Raw genomic sequence first — 7290 nt, forward strand, 5'->3', positions numbered from 1 at the left:
AGGGGACTGTCCTGTTGTCTGGGAAACAGCCTCTGGAATTCTGAGAATGTGACAGATCCCAGCCAGATAATGTTTGCTCTTGCAAGCATCACAAATGTGCATGTGATCAAGTAGGCAGATGATAATCATATGTTATCACCCACAACTCATGAGCAAGCACAGTAACAGCACAATTAAAGACAAAACCACAAATTTTAAAGTACTTTGAAAGTGCTGATGGTTTTATGTTGTTTGGAGATAATCATGTTTCTTCCCCAGTGATCCTTGTGTAATTCACAAGATGACAACAGTTCATATAAAAACATGGAGTGGCCACAGCCATCAGTGCTGACATCTCAACCGTCACCAAGACAATGATCAGATCAATTATAAACCTGTCTTGAGGCACGTAGGCTTCTGTGTGCCCATGGCTGACCACACAGCTCTGGTGAAGACAAGCCATTAAACTGTTTTTCCTTTGAAGTTTTGCGGGCCAGAGAACAGGTGGATCCTGGATTTAAGAGTATTTTTGCTGTCCTCAGTGATGGGCTTGTATTTGCTATTTCTTTGCAGGGGGAGGATGCAGTCTCAGCAGTTGAGAGCACAAGACCTCCTCTCTGGGACCTCAGTCCTCAGATCTTTAATAGGAACAGCAGCTTAAGGCTCAGCCCCAGCCACTCCTCTGGGCCTGACAGTGGGAATTCCCAACGCCAAGCTGAGAAGAGATGTTGGTGTTTGGGCAGGACTGACAACTCAGAGGGAAACAGTGAGCATGGAAGTCAAAAACTGCACCTGAAAATGATCCTTGTCCTTCTGGGGATGAGGCGCTCTGACCGTTTTAAATTTTTAATATCTTATCTGGTTTCCTGTTTGTAGCTTCACTGAAAATATTTCTCTTTTCCAAAGAGCCTTCTGAGGGATTCTCATGAGTTCATTTTATCCAATTTAAGGGATAAACTATAAAAGAAAAAGAAAAATAGTAATCAGATAGGAGAGTTTAAGATGGAAACATAATGCAAGCATTTTCCATGCAAATAAAGTAACAGAATAATCGTCATGCGCAGTTGGGACAAAAGTATTTTCTTTCATGGTATGCTCTAATAAACATATTACACTGGAAAGTAAGCAAACTCCATAAAATCTTCACTAATGTAAAAGTCATAGATTCCATTTAGGAAAAGTGAAGATCAAAGGCCATGGGGTGGTGTGATCAAAACTGTTCAGTCCAGGTTGATAAAATCCTGAATCTGCATTTCTTGTAACCGCTGTGTGACTCTCCAGGCCATGGGGGCTTTTGTATGTACTTAGCTGTGAAATATTACAGCACTTAGGGAAAGTGAGAGGAATATGTGGCAATACTTATAATCTTGGAAATCCTGCAAAAGAACTCCACTACATTCTGTCCTGATCCAAAGCCAGACACATTTAGCAGGCCTGTACAAACCTGCTACACACAGACCAAGAAAATTTGAGTCAAACATATGCAACAACTTGAAGAGGATCTAAGAATTTAGTAAATATTGCAGGAACGTATGAGCTGTTAAATATCCATTTGGAGGCCAGCCCTGGGTGTGTTGTACTTGTGAAGGACAGCGAGTAAAATGCTCACAGCCTGGACTCAGCCCTCAGACCCTTCTAGGCCTGTTAATTAGCACAGCCTCATTAGTGATGATTAATTAGAGAGCCCTTTGAGAGAAAATAGCTTTTTCACCATTGTGCTGCTGAAAGGAAGCTGTCTGCAACTTAAGTGTTTCAGCAATAATAAAAGGGATAAGCCACGTGTATAAATAAAAAAAGGAAAAGTTGAATTCCATGCACCGAGAAATCATCAAATTCATCCCAGTATGATTAAGTCAGCTTGAATTAATCCATCTCCTGAGGATGCATATATGTTCTCTGTTACATGAGCACAGAGTCCAAAATGTTAACAGACAGCTACAAACTGAAGTTAAAAATATTTTAAAAAAGGAATAAGTAGTTTTAGCATTGACTGCTCTTCTCACCAAACCATTTGAAATGCAATTTTTCATATCTAGGTCTTGCACAGTGTACATTAAAGCACTTTCTACCTAGCTGCCTCAAGTTTTTTTTTTTTTTTTCTCTAAATTAAGTCATTTAGGAACCACTTCCAAGTTGCTGCACAAGTAAGCAATATTTATCTCAGTTCTAGTGCACTGATTCAATGGGATATCCAGCGGGTTCATGATTGATAAAATGGAAGAAATGGAGTTTAAGTGTCTTAGTGTCAATGTTTGGTTTTCATGCTCAGAAATAGGAGAAATTTTTATATACACTTTCAACTGATGAAAAATTCTGAGTATCCAGGAGCTCTCTGAAATACACAAAATACTGCAAAGCAGTAATTATTAAAAATAAAAGTCTGTAAAAAACAAGATGAAGAGCAGAGCTCTTCTTTTTAATCAAGATGTGCATTCTATGTGTCTTCAAAGCCAGGAGCTCCCAAACGTGCAGTGGGATGAGTAGCATAGGAACGGGAAAAACAAATACTGTGTGACCAGCTGGACACTCCTGAGCAGACGGACTCACACAGGGATTGGTGCTGCCAGATCCATCACTGAGGGGAGCAGCAGGCAAGGAGACTTCTAAGGAAAATGATGGTATTAATAAAAAGCCTCCACAAAGCTTCATTAATCACAAAACTTGGAGGCAACCTCGTATCAGCGACGACTAAAATTCATTTAATTTGCTTACTCCAAAAAGCAATGTTTGTTCCTGTTATAAATGTGTGTTTCAGTGTCACATATCTTAATCCTTGCTGATAAAAAGAGGCTGTAAATATTCTAAAGGAAAAAAAAATAGATGATGCTGATGGTGATATTGCTGAGGTATCACTGCATCCCTCTCAAGAGGGGAAAAGATCTGCGTTTTGAAACGGACACATTTCTGAGTAGCTTTTGTTTTCCTGCTTCCCTGAAGTCCAGGGGAGGTATTTGAATTATACTCACAAATTCATTATGTTTGGGTGATTTCTTTATACATTATAAAATGCTGCTGTAATCAGAGATATTCAGATATTCAGTGTTAGGAAGTGTTCCCTTTACCAGCCATAATAACCAGTATTTGGTGTAGGAATAAAGAGATAGGATGTAACCTTCTTGGGATGGTTTGGGTTGGAAAGGACCTTGTTGGTGTGGATGGTTTCGATTAAAGAAAAAAAAAGATTAAGATAAAAAGTGTGAATTTACAGTCTTAAGTTGCAGTAGCTGCATAGAAAAAATTGTGTGATTGGGCCGGAAGCTCTTTACAGCTGACTGTTAACCTGAACAGCACCTTTTAGCTGTGTTCCTGATTCTTTGATGGCTTTATTCAAGAAAATACAAAATCCTCATGCCCACAGAACTCTAGTGAAATATGTAAGTAGTAGTATCTCAGATGTTACGAATATGAAAATGTTGAGGAGATTTTCTAGGATCAACTAAGGACTCAATTCCCAGGAAAAAAATTAGTGGGAGTTGAGCTTCCAACTCACATGTTATCTTTTCCAAAATCTGTCTCGGATGGCTTTTCTGAGACAAAGAATGGTTCACCTGGAGTTAAAATGTGAGAATTCTCAGTTCAGTCCTGTGAGCCACATTTGCTCCCTGCACCTTCTTATGTTTTGAATTTCACTTCCATGCTGGCACGTAGGATGGGTGTGTGAAGGAGTCCTTGCACAGAACGTGACATCAAAATTTGCTTTCCTGAAGCAGTTTTATAAATGGTTGTTGGGGAGGACAGATCCATCTTTTCCCCAAACCTCTGCAGATGGTAGGGATTAGGAGAGGTTGCTAATTATTAAAAGAGCAAGGTGATTCTAACATATTTTTTTTTTTCCATTCCTGTATTTCTGATTTGGAGAAACCTTGAGGAGTTTATTAAATTGCCATGTACTTCAGGGACTTAGTTTTTATTAAAGTGAATCCTGAAAGGAAAATTTAGCAATGGATCTTCACAAAGACAATCACTGGAACACAGACATGAGTTGAGCTGTTCAGATGGCTGTTTCCATAACAGCACACAGCTACAGCAGCTCCTCAGAGACACAGGATGCTGTTTCTATGGTAATAGAATGTCTGAGCCTCGAGGCTGCACACAAATCCATTATGAAAAATAGGAACTAATATTTTAGATTCAAGAGACTTCCTTGTTCACACTTATTTGTGTTTAGCCACCTGTCACCTTTTTGCTATGCCTAGACTTGAGGTTGGTGACTCTCTTGAGCTTGCTTTTCTAAAACAATAGGTGGTATCTGGACATTCTGTCTGTCCACCTCTTACAGCTTTTTAAGCTGCTGGATCGTTTTCTTCCAGTTCCAGTGTAGCACTGCTGTGTGTCTCTGGCTGGGGCTCAGCACAAGGAGTGGTGGCACCGCTGCTGGCACGTCCATGCAGTGAATTCAGCTGCTCTCTGTCCTTGGCTGAGGGCAGGAGGGGCAGGAAAGAAAGGCTGGGGGTACAGGGTATGCACTTGGGGTGCTTTGTGAGCACCTCAAATAGGCAACGGTAACAGGTAAATGAGAAGTGCTAGAAGGCAGCACAGGAACACTTTCAGGGTGGTAGGAGGGTGCATAGAGCCACAGACAGTGTAGGAGTGTCACTTTTTGTCTCAAAACATGAATTATGTCCCTGCTAAGTAATACCAGTCGTTAACAATGCTGCTACTCTCAATTCTTTGTGCTTTTCCCATGCTCCTGCATCCTGAGTTGCCTAGATCCTTGGCTGTAAAAATTCTTCCAGATTATTCTTCTGGGGTCAAATCACAAAGGATCTGTGATATGTTAATACCGAGCAGATTCACAACAGAACCCGTGCACTCCATTGCAGGAGACCACCAGAAATTGAAACTAATCCAAGTAAAGAGCATTACTATTACTATTTTCAGTAATTTCAGAGCACCACGTATGGAGCCCGAGTCTGGCTGCAGTGAGTCTGACTGCTGAAGACTTTTCTGAGCATGTACCCAGGATTTCAGGACAAGGAGATAACACGGTAATAGCTGAAAAACTGCTGATACAATTTCGGTGTCTGCTTTTGAAAATCGGAGCCATTAATGGTGTCAATAAATTTGAAAAAGTCATGGTAATCCAATTACTGCTATTTTAAAACACTAAGGTTCCTTTGTAGCTATGGAAACAAAAATGCAGACATTAATGAGCAAGGGGGAAAAAACCCTGGTGTTTCCTTGACGACAGATAAAAGCAAAGCTCCATGAGACCCAAAGGAGAGAGGGACAGAAATACCTCTCACCATGGCAGACAACTGAAATCCAAGTCCAGTGCAATAATAAACTTCACTCTGCCAAGAGTTCTCTTTCACATGACCGCTCCCTGCCTTTATCCCGCAGTTATTCATGCATGAGGCACTCAGGGTAAGAATCGCAGCCTTAAAGCAGGAGATGAGAACTGGAACCCTCCTGGGGCCCTCCTGGAACAGGTGAGTGTTGTGTGGAATGTGGAGGAGCTTCTCAGACCCCAGGGTGAGAGGCAGAGTTCCAGATCTGAGCCTGCCCTGGTGCTCTGCAGTGTGGATGTGACTCATGTGCTCCACATGAGCTGGGCGTGGGCACAGGGGACACCACTGTGGCACCCGCAGGGGTTGAAGAGCTCCTGTTCCCTGCAGTGCATCCTAAATTCAGTGTTCATATATATATATCTATATATATTTATATATAGCACCTCTTCTCCCAGTGAAAATCTGTATAACTGTTGGATAAAAGTATGACACAGATACAAGCAATGTGCAACTGCAACTTAATTGTTATCACTTGGAATTTAGCTGGCAGCTCTCACAAAATTCACAAAATATTTTTTATCAGAGGAGCTCAACATTGTTCAAAGATAACGCAAGAGTGGAATTGAGAAAGAGCTAAATAAGAAAACACCAGTCAGGGTCCAGGGCTATTTTTCAGTGGATAGAATATAGCATAATAGAATATTGATATGTAAAATGATTAATAAAATAATAAACAGAAGAGTTGGTTGGCAAGTTTCTCCCAGGCACTTTAGAAGAGCTGAACTTTCAAGAAAGGTCTCCTTTTAACTCTACCCAGCTTATGGTCTAAGTGAAGATCTCTTCCTAATGGGAAGGACAGTGAACAATCAATTGGTTCAAAATCCTAAGTTTTGGTGTGTCAATAGCAATAAAGAGCTGGATACTAAGCTACAGGAGTGTAGAGTTTCCTTGACAACATGTTGGGAAAAGCCACTACTATGTAGAAACTTATGGGGAAAATAAAAAGAAATACATAATTGAGTTGTCTGAATGGTGTGGACAGTGGGTTTACTGGTGACTGCTGCTGCCCTGGGGTCACAGTGATGGGAATACTGTTTCTCTATTTATAGTTACTGATGCTTCCTTTTACTGGTTTTGACATTGATCTGAGTTGGTTCAAGTGATCAATGACCCTGTCAAATTCTATTCTCTTTCTCTGTAAAACACATTCAAGTCAGTGTACTTGGTGGGCTTCAAAACATTTCTAAGTGCTGTCAGTAGTTCTGAGTTATCTGTTTTTCTGTGACAAATAAGAAACAGATGGAAAAATGAATACATCTGTAGTCTGTGCACGTACAAACCACTGAACCTTGTTGCCTTTTCGAGTTGGAGCAACTGTTCCTCGGAAAGCTACATTGCTTCTAAGTGTGTCATAATGGTAATTACTCATGTTTGTGATGTGATATGCCTGAAAAAACTACAGCTCATTAATCTTGCAGTCTGTAGGATCTGCAAAGACCCTTCCTGTTCCTCCAGAAAAACATCTCTTTTGTGGCATAGGCACCGTAACATCCTCCACTTTTTAACCTTTCAACTGTCAGCAAAAGAAAGATTTGGACAAGGAGGAGGAACTGGAGCTCTTAATTCCCACCCATCACCTGATACTTCAGGAGCAAAGCTGGACTCATCTGCTATTCTTCTCTGATATCCAAGAGGCTTTTTTGGATTTTAGGCTATCCTTGTAAATTAGTCCATAAAACAGCTCTTCACCACACCTGCTTATGATTGATTAATACTAAAAACCGAAACCAAATAAAGCCCCAAATCAAACAGTGTGATGATTCAGCATTTAGAGCCTTACCTAACGCACATTAAAACTACATTTGGAAAAAAGGTCGATGGGATTTTAATGGAAGATGGCTTGAGGCTGGACTTTTTCCTTTCATTTTTTTTTCCTTTCTCCTTTGGGTGAGTGTCCGCCTGTCCAGCCCTGCTGCTGGGCTATGGAAAGAACCCAAGTACTTTAATGGAAAAATCCAATTTTTAGTGAAACACTGAGGTTGTGTCTGCAACCAGCTGAACCTTTTCAGTTTTGTGGCTG

This window comes from Chamaea fasciata, unplaced genomic scaffold (assembly GCF_029207755.1).
Source record: "Chamaea fasciata isolate MVZ Bird 193981 ecotype frontalis unplaced genomic scaffold, bChaFas1.0.hap1 SCAF_17, whole genome shotgun sequence".
Lineage (NCBI taxonomy): Eukaryota > Metazoa > Chordata > Aves > Passeriformes > Sylviidae > Chamaea > Chamaea fasciata.